Source organism: Galleria mellonella, unplaced genomic scaffold (genome assembly GCF_026898425.1).
Source record: "Galleria mellonella isolate WM207_F2 unplaced genomic scaffold, CSIRO_AGI_GalMel_v1 utg23, whole genome shotgun sequence".
NCBI lineage: Eukaryota > Metazoa > Arthropoda > Insecta > Lepidoptera > Pyralidae > Galleria > Galleria mellonella.
The window spans coordinates 2,101,060-2,114,484 of NW_026442045.1; the positions used below are offsets into that span (position 1 = coordinate 2,101,060).

General features: G+C 32.6%; 1 protein-coding gene across 2 annotated transcripts in view; it reads right to left on the reverse strand.

Moving 5' to 3' along the window:
- Window positions 1-13,080, reverse strand: part of LOC113512878 (semaphorin-2A) — a 398,040-nt gene extending 384,960 nt beyond the window's left edge. For both annotated transcript variants that reach the window (XM_052894754.1, XM_052894755.1), the window contains exon 1: window positions 12,742-13,080. The gene's annotated coding sequence lies outside the window, so the exon portion shown is untranslated. The remainder of the gene's footprint in view (window positions 1-12,741) is intronic.
- Window positions 13,081-13,425: the final 345 nt, after the last annotated feature.

Below are 13,425 nucleotides of genomic sequence, written 5' to 3' on the forward strand. Positions count from 1 at the left end.
TACTGTAGGTAGTTGTATGAAATATGTGAATAAATATCATCATCATTATCATATCAGCCGTTCACTGCTAAACATAGGCCTCTCCTTTAAGGGGAAGTTTACCAGTGGTCGCCACACTTGGCAAGCGGATTGGCAACTGCGGTTTTAAAAGGGTCGCTGCTGCCCATCCCTCGACATTAAATTCCCTTTGTCGTCTTTTGCTACACATATAGGAAAAGAACGGGTTGTTTCATTCTATGCTGGAACCACACGGGAACGAGACCAATGGTGAATAAATATAGGATGAGATTATTTTTATCTTTAATTCTAAGGATTCTACCACCTATGATTAGGTAACTAGGATTTATTGTCAATTACACGTTAACGTTTCTACTAAAACATGAAACTTGAATCATTTTTATTATAACCCTCCCTATATATTTTTTCTGAACTTAGCGGAAGTAATGTAAATTATATCCAATGTTAATACCAAAAGTTTTTAACGTGGAAAGTCTCGTAACTCTATAAACTTGAGTTATGACTGCTTCAAAGACTTACGTCAAGTAGATTGACTTTATTCGTCAGTCCATTCTAAGTAAGGGCTCCTATTATAGAGTTATTCGTAGGAAAATCGTATTATGAGAGCAAACGAGATAAAGCTAAGGAATCAAGCTTATCCACTTATGGCCATTGGCATCCTGTTAAAAGACTGTTCCTTAGTTTCTTTTCTAATAAAAAAAAAATGTACGACTAACGAGTAAAATAAAAATTTGTAAACAGAGCTATTGCACATTTATACACATCTTGGATTTTAAATGGTCGCAGATAGTGCAGTTTGTGCAAATGCTCAGTTTATAGAATAAACTCATTATAAAAGTTTGCCCAAGACACTATAGCATATAAAAGGGATTAAAGGTACTTTATTCAGAATAGTAAATTTTACATGCGATATTTCTGGTGCAGCAAGAATCCATGAAACTTGATGTAGAAAGAACCGTTTCATATTATGTCTAATGTCGCCGTAGTTATATAAAAAAAATATATACGAGTAAATCAGACTCTAAATATAGTTTTTTTGTGTATATTCTTTTTAAATAAAAAAATATGTAAATTCTCATAGGAATATAATGAATGAATGAATTATCATTTAAATATTAGTGATTACTAATAGCAGATCTTAAAATTAAATACAATTGTTCAGCGACGTTTACTATAAAAATAAATAGTGTAGGTGAAAGTGACACTCATGTTCTTTTCTTTGTGAATGCACCGATACCGAATAAATATACCCTACTGGGGGGAATGAGATTGTTAGTAATGGGGTCAAATAGCTCTATTACTAGCAATATACCCTGTCAGGTCGACCTCCACGTGGTTCCCCCTGGAAACCATCGTGACTAATTCTAGTTTAATTTGTCAGGATGGGCTAGCTGACCTACTTTCATCTTCATCTGTCATCCCTCACTGGTGCCCCGCCAGTGTATACCAATAGCGCAGACGGGGTTACCATACCATTATCAAAAAAATAAAAAAAAAAATATACCCTACTTCTTTTCACTCAAATAGGGTTGTCACAAAATACTTAATTCATTACTTGCACTAATATCAAAACTACTCAACTACTCCACTAATACTACTTCTCTCTACTTTTGTACAGTGGAATAACACCTGAGTCCTCATGAATGGCAAGGCATGGGAATATCATGGGCATAACAGTATACTCTGTTATGTCCATGGTACTGCTTATGTTTATAGGTGACGGTTACCATTTTCCATCAGATGGGCCGTCAGTTTGTTTGCCATTCTTAGTTGCATAAAAAAAAATTCCAAAAAAGTTTGCATGTTATATTTATGTACTGAAAAGTAATCCGTTATAATACTGAAACTGCAGAAAATTTATAAGTTGCAACCTTGTACAGATAAATGTGGTATAAGAAGACCTCCCACCAGTAGGAGTAACGACGATACATATAGTCTAACAACTTATAAATGACATATATAAATTTGAACATTATGCAATATATATATACTTATTACATTTTATACCCTCCGTAAGCAAATTCTACAACCACTATTATTTTATTACTTTTGAACTCAAAACCATCAAACTAGTCGAAAAGGATGTCCATAGCCAAAAAGTGGAAAAAAAAGTTTATAAGTGGCGGACTTGTACAGATAAATGTAGTGTATGAGCGACTTCCTCTTCTCCACTAGTAGGAGACCGATATGGATTGTCAGTAAAAATTCAATATGAAAACACAAACTCATACATGTATAATACAACAGCAATTCTACCATTAATGCATTAAAATAGGTATTCATGTTAAACTAATGTGTATTTACTCTATAGTAAAATAGGTTAAATAATTAGTAACTAACTAATCTTTTTGCTAAATAAACAAATCATCGACGTCAGTATCTAGACACAGATTAAAAAATATATAAAGCGTCATCTAGTGGCACACGATTAAACATATTCTCTGAATAGCGCACGCCCGCGCTGATTAAATGAACTTAATTCTCAAGGACGGTGCGAGCCATGAACGCTATATTATTATTGAATTGGCGGGAGTGTCATTTCTACCCAGATTTTATTCTTATGCCATTACATAGATATGTAAATGTTATTTTTTGCAAGTATAACAATTTTTCTAACTAAGCAGTACGTACACTAAGAAATTTTAAAATTTTAAAATAAGAACGAAAGAAATGAAATGATTACCCCATCGGATTATGATTGTAACATAAGCAGACTTTCTTTTTGTCTTTTCATAATAGTTAGCCAGTAAGTTTACAATGCTGTATCACCGAACTGTCGTGACAAAATAGAGTAGGCACTATATCAAAGCAAAGTACACTATTTCTTTATGTAAATTCTATAAGGGGTATAACCGGGAAGCGAGGCGATAGCCACGGTTCCGTGGCGCAATCATAAAGTGGGGCCTCGTACTAAATCATGCAATAAATTATCAGGCATGAAATATTCAAAACGCCTCAACATACGGAGCCTGAGATCTGTGGGAAATTGCAATTTTCTACCGACACTTCCGACTTTCAAATAGGTGATATTTATTATTCAATTTAATATCTTTTTATTAATGCAAATAATTTTTTAAAACAACATAATTTTATAATAAATAGAAAAGTAGGTACCATTAGGAACCTACTTAAGACAGTGAGGAAAATGTAACTAGTATTTTCTCATTAAATTTTTTAAACTGACCTTATATTTTTGGATCACGTGGTAAGCTACTCAATTATTTAATATTTGTTGTATAAATTTATTTAAAGGATGATAATGGTATAGTAACCCCGCCTGCGTTGACAGTATACACTAGCGGGGTACAAATGAGAAATGACAATTGAGAATAAAAGCAAGTCAGTTAGCCCATCTTGACGTATTCAACTAGAATTAACCACGATTGCTTCCAGGGAGGACCTGACGTGGAGTCGTGGAGTCGAGTACGTGGAGGTCGATCTGACAGAGTATAATTCTAGTAATGGAGCTATTTGACCCAATTACTAACAATCCTTTTCCCCCCATTTGTTGTATAGTAGGTAGGTAAATTTGTTACACAATTAGATTTTATCCCTTTAACACGTTTGTTTCTCTACCAATTCAAGTACGGCAAGGGCGCGTGTTACAGCTATTCATTCACATTGTTACATCGGTACAATGATGAAGTGCTACCAACGTACCTATTAACCGATTGAAAATCGAACACGGCGTGACCTCGTTTTGGCGTTACAATCAAATCAAATTTGATAGTAGATATTTGTTTCATATATTTCTTCTATTTCTGGAATTGTATTTTGTTTTTATATCAATAAATTCTTAAATAAAACAAACGTAAAATATAGTGAATTTTATAAAACCATCAATAAAATTGTTATAATAATATATCTAGAGTTTAATCACCCTTTCAAATAAAAATTACTATTAATGAGAACAAATTTTATATGGAAAGGAAAAGGACAAAACACTTAAATGTTTAAACTTTTTATGGATAAGGAGGTAAATCTGGTTTTTTTGCTAAAGTAAAACTTAATAAATATATAGCATAAGTAAATTTTATCTTCGATATATTTTTATCATGCTATATTAATGACAAGTAGCAAATCAGTGTTGCCAGATAGACTAATGAATTCTTCTAGAAATACCCACAATATAAAAATTATAATAGATGTATTTTAGTTAAACAATTACAAGAAATTTCTGCAAACAGGCAAAATACTTATGCCCGAAGCTGAACCAGCTGTGTGACCTAGAAAGAATATATGATTTTTTAACATAATATCAATTTTGTAATTTCTAGATAAGAGACTAAACAGTATGAAACTGATATTACGATTTATTACTTGTGACCATAATCCCAGCTACGATTAATCAAAGACAAATACATACATATATATCTGTCACGACTGTAATTAGAGATATTATCAAATATTAATGTATAGGTATACAATTACATAGTACATATTACATGCAAATTATTTTCTATTAACGTTGACACTAGAATTGATTAGGTACTTCTTTGCATTATAGATAGCTATTGCATAATATATAAATTGATGTTATTTCTTAGAACAATGTGCACTAGTATTTTCAATTATATGTATTCTAAAAATTTGATAGGTCCATCTTACGTTTGCCTATTAATTATATATCACTAACCATAAAAATGGTAATTTTTTTAATATAAAGTTCATCTACGATAAGTTTTCTGTAATTTGTAATCTTAAAGAAATCAACTATATTCATCAAAATTTAAACTTTGAACGGTATTTTTTTTAATTCGTCACCCTTGTGGGTTTAGGCTGTATTGGGAAGGAAGGAGCTAGGGGTGTCAGGGGGTGGTGCGGGTCGAGCGGGGCAATAAGTGCCCCCTTCTATTTCACCGGCACTTTAACTCGGGTGCACTGATTTGATAACGCCGTTTGTTTCAAAAGGCACTCGCGACGGCCATCATTTCAAGACCATTTTTTTAGCAATAGATCTCGTTCCCGACTTTGGATTGGGAACATTTCAATTAAAATAAAGGAAAATTAATTATATTTTTATGATTTGCTTACATAATTGGGTCTTATGTTTTGGACTACTTATATATATTTATATATCAAAGATAGCAAGAAATTTAGATGGCAAACCTCGCTCTAAAGATAAATTTTTATTAATAATATTATAATATAGATATAGTGTGGTTACTCTTTGCCCTTCTGTCGAGTTAACTTTACCTCGCTTCAGACTTTTTTTATACAACTTAGAACGGTCAACAAGCTGTCGGCCCATGATGGAAAGTGATGGAAAGTATGGAGCATAACAGAGTATACTGTTTCGCCCATGATACGTTGCCATTCCTGAGGACTTAGATGTTATTCCTCTGTACCCAGTAAATTCACGCTCATATACAAATTCAGATCATAATTACCATTATTTGGCTAGTAACAGCTCACAAAAAGAACACTGTCATAAATGTCGCTGCTTTGTATTTTATTTTATTGTATTTCCTTCGAATCGTAATGGATTTTTATGGATAATAATGGAATGATAACTACATTTACACTATCGATATACGTTGGGAGAGGGGAGTACCAGCGACAGATAATATAGGGATAGAGATATAGATAGGGACAGATGAAAGCAGATCAGTTGATCTATCGTAATGAAATCTCCATAATTTATTAAAAAAAACTCTTCGTACTGTATAGACAGCTGTTTGTTTTAATAGATGATAATAGAATGGTAACCCAGCTTACGCTATCGGTATACGTTGACAGAGCACCAATGAGAGATGTAGCAAGCCAGTCGGCCCATCGCAACGAATTCATCAGTAATCAACCACGGTGATTTTGAAGGGGGCCACGTGAAAAAATCCTTATGCTGTAGTCTCCAGTGATAACCGTAGTAAAAAACTCATTCACAAACTTACAGTTAGTCCTTTGATTACCATTTAGATTATTTACATCTTTATATTATATTTTTCTTATTTTAACCATAAAAAGAACGAATAGGTAATAAATCAAGTCCTAATTTTGTCAAAGGAATATAAAAGTTAAATTAGTTCATAATTTCATCAAAACTTTATATCTCTCAAAGAGAATTTTGGCACGAAAAGAGCTGATTTTCTTTCAGTATCGCCAGTAAAATTCATAAAAACATAATTTGCCTAATTATAAAGACGTCTGTAAAGACTTGTTTTATACAAGCAAAGAACAAGGAGTATTTAGGTATCTTGTATAAAAAAAAATATTTTTATAATTATATAAAATCACATAATATAAATCGAATAGTAGCCAATTATACTGCGAGTTCCTATGTATATATACACAAAAATTATGTACGTATTCATGACTGCCAAGACTTTGTTAGATCTTTAAATGTTTTTTTACTTAATCATAATTTTAAATTAAATTTGATACAGAGATAGACTATTTAGATTATCGTATAGGGTATTTGTTTTTTTTTTAAATCCGTCAGTAAAACCATCAGTTATAGCTAGTATAAAATCACATGTAAATACGGAATGAGCTCGGGATTGGTGTAAATTTTTAAACAAAACATAATCTTCTCGGCCCCTAAGTTACCGTATACCTAAGTGTTTTAAGTGGGTCGACCCGGATGAGGTTGTCATAGAAATATTTATAAGGCTTGAATACAAAAAGTGGCCTTTAGTATACTTACATACGTGCTACAAATCATCCACTGTCTCTTTCTGAGACAATAACTCGGGGCAGGAAGGACATCTTTGTCATGTAAATATGCGTAATTAAAAGGGATAAACCTTGTTTACTGGAAAGTTTTAAAGCTTTTCGCCTCTCGATGAAGTTTTAATGCTTATTGAGTTGGTAATGGGTGTATGGAAGGAATCCTTTTTGAATTTATCTTGCGGGAGACACGGCGGCCTACATCGCGCGCGGCGGGTGTGTTTTCATTTCGGATTTTCTCAAGTTACCGCCAAATCCGGGCAGCTGCGAGTTTCCACCTACAGGGTATTTTCTTTTCCTCCTTCGACATACGATCTTGACGACTGGCTTTTGTGATTTAAAAAGATTTGCAGACGAAAAACCGCTTACCGTTACATATACGGCTCGTCTCATCGATAAACGAGAACGAATACATTCCTACATCCAAGTAGATAATATTAATACGGCCTTTTGTAATATTTTAAATATGAAATGATATCTATTGTACCGGTCTTCTTTCTTTGCATTTCAGGAGTTTACTCTTGTCAGAGTAACAAAATAATATATCTTTCTCCTATTGGCCATGTTGCAAAATAAATTCCGGACAATTTTATATAAATGTAACACCATTGGTATAAAAAGAGTTGTTACCTGACTCATGTAGTTATTGCTCGATTTTCATCTTCCTCTACTACCTTCAATCTTTTTTTTCTTCAAAATGTCATTGGGTTATATTCATTAAAAAATTATTAGTACATAACCATCAGATCCTTTTATAAGTTATCGTAGCATAATACATATATCGTACAATTTTTTTTCATCGCTGTATGAATATAATAAGAAAAGCAAAGTGCATGTACATATTTTGTCGGCACATTTACGAATAAATTTCTTTAATAAGAAGTCATCAAATTAGGTAGGTACCTGCGTACCTACTTCGTAATCAATATCTAAAGCTTTCAAACAGTTGAAGAAACTCACATACAGCCTTGAAACTTATAATGAAGATTGTCTAAATACGTCGGATAAGATTCTGTTGAATATCTCCACTTACATCTCGAGATTGAGTTTCATTTGTTCTGAAATTAGAATAAGTACTACAAGTAAAAAAAAATAGGTTAACATTTAATTTTTCTCATATTTTTTCTTCAGTACTAACTGTAAGATGAAGTTTTTCTCGAATGCTTAAAGATCGAAAACTGATATGTTATTCTAGGATACTGCTATATATATATATATATATATATATATATATATATATATATATATATATATATATATATATATATATATATATATATATATTAAATATTATAAATAATAAATTGCCTTTTCTAATAAATTCATATAAGTCTAGTAATGTACTAAAAAAAAGTAATATACATAGCATATTTATTCTGATTAAACATTTTTTTATGCAACGTCATAGAATTTTTATCACTTCTGTTATGTAATTGGGTTACGGCAGAGCCGTGTCATGACTTGAAACCGGCAATGAGTGTCAGGGTTTTCATTACCCTTGAAATTCATTACTGTGTTCACGTCGTGACATCAATTTTGCGTTGCGTATCAACGTTATAACCACAAAGGTTTATGACTTTTTTGAAGCATAAAAAGGCTTGGAGAATTTTTTAACATCTACTCGCAATAGGTACGCGCTCTCTAGTGAAACAATTCCATTCTTTTATTAGGAACAAGCGACCCGCCCCGATTTCGCACGGGTTTTTTTTTATTAAAATATGGGCTTACTAAAAGAATTTTTAAAATTGGTTAAGTATTTTTCATTACGTTAGAAAAAAAAAAACAAATCTCTTATTATAATAATATTAGTTTAGATTATTATAATAAGATAATCTTGCAACTTTATCCGTATAATTGTTAAACTTAAGTTAGTTATCTCTTTCTTCAGTCGTACACTCTTGACAGAGTGGTCGTGGTTTTCACAATGACAGTGGATCGTCGATGAGGCTCTCCTACGCGATTGAGGTCCTCGCAGTATGTCTCCATCTACTTCTGTTCGCCGCCGAGCGAGAGCATTCCACAATAGACTGCTGTGTGGCCGTTTTGATGAGGTCAGTCCATCGCGTTGGTGACCCCGAGAACGTTTGCCTTGTACCGCTCCTTGGACAATTAGACGTTCCATACAATCTTCATTCCGGATGATATGGCCGAAGTACTTGAGAATTCGTATACGAACAGTTGACGACAATCTCTCTCTGATTTTCAATTCGTTCAGAATGGAAACATTAGTTCGAAAGGCAGTCCATGATATTTGCAGCAGTTGTCGCCAGCACCACATCTCTAATTTTTCGGCGTTCTTGTTGCCTGATCCTCCAAGTTTCTGCACTATACAGAAAAATTGGAAAAACCAAGCTCCTCATTATATGCATTTTGGTGTTCTTTGTAATATTGCGGTTCTTCCAGATTTTATGCAGTTTACTCACAGCTGTTTTTGTGATAGCACATCTCCTTTTTATTTCGTCCCACATCCTCCAGTATTTGTGATCGTTAGTGAAGTCAGTTATTTATAATATATATATATATATATTTATATTATAGTTTATAGGTATTATATTATTTGATTCTAACAGTATTTAGGGGATTTTTCATTAACGACAACATAATAACATAATGGAGTATTTATTTTGGGAATATAGAATAATTGGGAAAACATTTACTTAATTATTAGGGGTGGGTAATATATTACCAATATTTATGTATTATATTTTAGTTGCAATATCTGTATACTGGTCCAATAACGAATATGTTAAAAATCTAGTATCCAAAAATCTATTATCGAAAATATATATTCGACCGATATGGACAATATCGAAATGGATGACGACCTTTTCTCTGCCGTCAATGCTCAGAGGAACATATATTCGTGATTAGAAATTCAAAGTACAAATTTTTCAGCTTTTTGATTTTATTGATCGCGTAATATACTGACATTCTAAAATACAGTAAATAAATAACTATATTGTACTTGTAATGACAGTTAAAAGTATGTGACGAAATGTAGAAAGTAGTCTGCATTGCATTGTACAGAAACCCTACAAATGACGTCGTTGCATTGTTCAAACCCACCCCATTACAACAACAAGACACTAATCCACATAAAGAGGTGTTGAGGTGTTTAATAATGTAAATACGAGTACATTTCCATGTTTACGAATATGACTTCCTATTAAATTTATAAGAGAATTATGTTTACAAATATACTTTAGTAATTTCTCTGTTGTTTCATATTTCATATCAGAATAAGTAATTTCATTCAGTGTAGCCAGAAAACAATTTCACACTTGTAAAGTTAGTCATGTTGGGTATTGCTAACATTGCTTATATATCATCTCATGTAATAGACAATAAATTATTCTTATATATCAAAATAATAATATTCAGTGAATTGTTACAACATTTAGAAAACCTGAATTTCTAAAATATATCATTGACTTCTGTAAAGTATGACACTCACCAGATAATTTCAGGAATAACAGAGTTCACAAGAAGTGAAAAGTTATGAGTTAGAAATTTACACACCAGACACCTTTGTCAATTATTATGATGCGAACCGTATACTTGAATACTATGCTCAATGACCTCAATGGTGTTTCTCAACAAGTAGATCTTAAGATGAACATAGAATGAACAAGACTAAGATCATGTCTAACGTCCATGTCACAACTATGCCGGTTACGATTAAGAATACTACGCTCAAAGTTGTCGATGAATATGTATACCTGGAACAAGTTGTCCGAATGGGTAAGTCCAACTTCGACCCAGAGGTCAACCGATAAATGCAACTCGGCTAGGCAGCGTTCGGGAAACTACGCCATATCTTTTCATTCAAAATACCTTAGAATTTAAAGACGAAGGTCTTGAACCAGTGCGTGTTGCCAGTGATGACTTACGGAACTTAAATGTGATCCTACGCGATTGCCTGTATGCAATAGCTACAAGTTACTCAGCGGGCTATGAAGAGGGCTATGTTCGGAGTCTCTTTGCGTGATAGAATCCGAAACGAGGATATCCGCAAAAGAACCAAAATAACAACGACAACCGATGGGGAAGAAAGGTTTTTGAATAATCACGCACGGGTAAACGTAGTGTAGGACGACTCTCCGTTAGATGGAGTGAGGACCTGAAATCGTGTTGCAGGGAGTCAGTGGATGCAGGTGGCTCAGGACCATTCTTTATGGCAGTCCATCAGTGGACTGATAGTGGCTGAAATGATAATGATGAACCATATACTTGATTGCAACTAATGAAATATAAACATTTTTAATTATCTAACTAATTCACTTCAAATCTAATTATTTAATCAATTTCGATATCGTCTTAATTTCGATATTTTCTAGATTTCAACATTTCCTCGATTTCGATATTTTCTCAATAAAAATATCTTCTCAATTACCAACTTACATAGTATGACAACCTGTACAGAGTACTACCACAGAGCTACGCCGCAGCATCTATTGACAATTGAAAAATACTGTTGATTTTCTTATTAGAGTTAATCTCTAATGGATCAATATACAAAAGAAATATTGAATTTTCGTATAATTCAAAGAATACAAGTGATATGTAAAGTGAGGCCTTACATTTTCACTATAGTGTACTACGTTAAAATAAACAGGATGTCTATAATTGTATTGCAGATATCTTATTCTAAATAGAGTAACACTTTATCATATTTGAATTATCGTACTCTAGATGGACTTCAAGAAAGTTTCAGGGGATTGTTAAAGGTAAGTGCCTACTCTAGATCAAAGACCTCGAATGATCAGATACCTTTTAATTTATGTATGATAATAGTGAACGCCTGTGCTCAACATTAAATGACAAATGGTTTAAATAGAAAATTAATGCACGAATGTAAAATGGAAATTAAATCAGAAAATAGTGATGAAGAATATTAACTAGTGTAATGTAAATATATATAGTTTAGTTTTTTGAAATTAGGTAAGTATTCTTATAACGCATAGGATTACACAAAGGGGCCTCATGAATTTTTAGGATAGGCGAAAGTAATCAAATTTAATGACATTGACGTACCTATTGGCATCCTTCATGTATCACAAAGTATATTTTTTGGTAAGTAAATATTCCTATAACTCATTTATCAGCATAGTCTGTTTATACTTGTTTATACTAACGGTGTGCAATGACAAAGTATCAGTGGAAGATGAAATAATGAGGATGATTCAAGTCAATTTGATCATCGAAATGAGGACAAGATTAAGATTCCGTTATTAACAATGCATTCTTTATAGTAGCACACCTGTTTCTCTGTATGAATTCTTAGGTATGATGAGCGAACGCTTGGGCAATTTTCCAAACTTTTCTTAATTGCCTTGGGTCTAAGTTGGAGCCCTAAATGTTTTAGTTTGGAGTTCGGATAATTCTTGTGGTTGTATTATAAGTATTTATTACTGTTATATATACAAATTCAAATTATATAACCTGTAGGTATATATCATTTATAACCATTTTTTCAGTTTATTTATATTTTCACGGTTCAAGACCTATACAGATTTTAATGAAAATTGACAGAGGTGGTTTGAAAGTCAAGAAGGCGCAAATATGACGTCGTTTTGAATTTTATGCGCAGATACCTACTATTTATTAATTAATTATAATTGTCAACTGAGCTAAAAAGTAATTAATTAGGAACAATAAGGTTATTACTAACTAAACGTTAGAAACCTTTCAGCTACTTACTACTACGTAAACAGAACAAAATGTAACATAAGTTACTGTATAAATTAAAGAATAAATCCATTACGAAATGACATATGTAATAAAAAATAATAATATATAATAGAAAATGTAGTTATTTTAGTAAATAATGTAATTTATTTTAGTAACATTCATAGCAACTAAATAGACAGACTTGTTTACAAATCAAATCAAAAATCATAAACGATTGTAGCAGCTGTACAATTAAGTTTGATTCTTAATGCAATTTAGATAGCTTTCTTTAGATGCTAACTATAAATAGAACATGCATTTGAATTAGCTACAATTTTTTTGAAGTATCTAATTAGCATTGAAAGAATGTGACATAAACAATCTTACCTTTTGTGATGAATGTGTTACTTGCGCTCGATGGACAGCCTACAATAAAATCCACGTACGATCCACTTTACAATAAGATTTTACCAGTCACACTTAAGACTAACACATCGTCTTATATCTCACCCTTAATATTTACCCGAATTCAATTATATAGTCACATTGCTAATACGTAGCAATTTAAGATACTAAAAAAACGTGTCAGGACGTACATTCACGATAAAATTGTTGTGGCAATTTTGATGTATTGTATTATCGTGGTCGTGAATATGTGTTATAGGTTATTTGACGCGATAAGGACGTGGGGCGAGTGCGACAGTACGGCAACGACTGGCCACATCCAGGGCGGGGGTAGCTTCTGTAGACTGCGCGTCGACCGCCTTGTCGGGAGGCCGATACAAAATTAATACTTGTTTTGCTAAAAGCGATTTCGATTTGTCGACCCCCGAATTGGCAAAGTTAGACAGATCTTGTTAACGATAAAGGGTTCGCTAATCAACACGCTTACACGAGCATATTTATTCCTAACAGTTTGTAATGGTATTTAGTTATCATTAACATGGGACATTACGGCAAATTAGGAGAATTTATGAAATAAAGTATTTTAAAATATTTATCTTTTTAAAGAATACTTTTCTACAGGTCTGTCATATTCATTTTGAGGTCTGACCGATGTCAATGTATAAT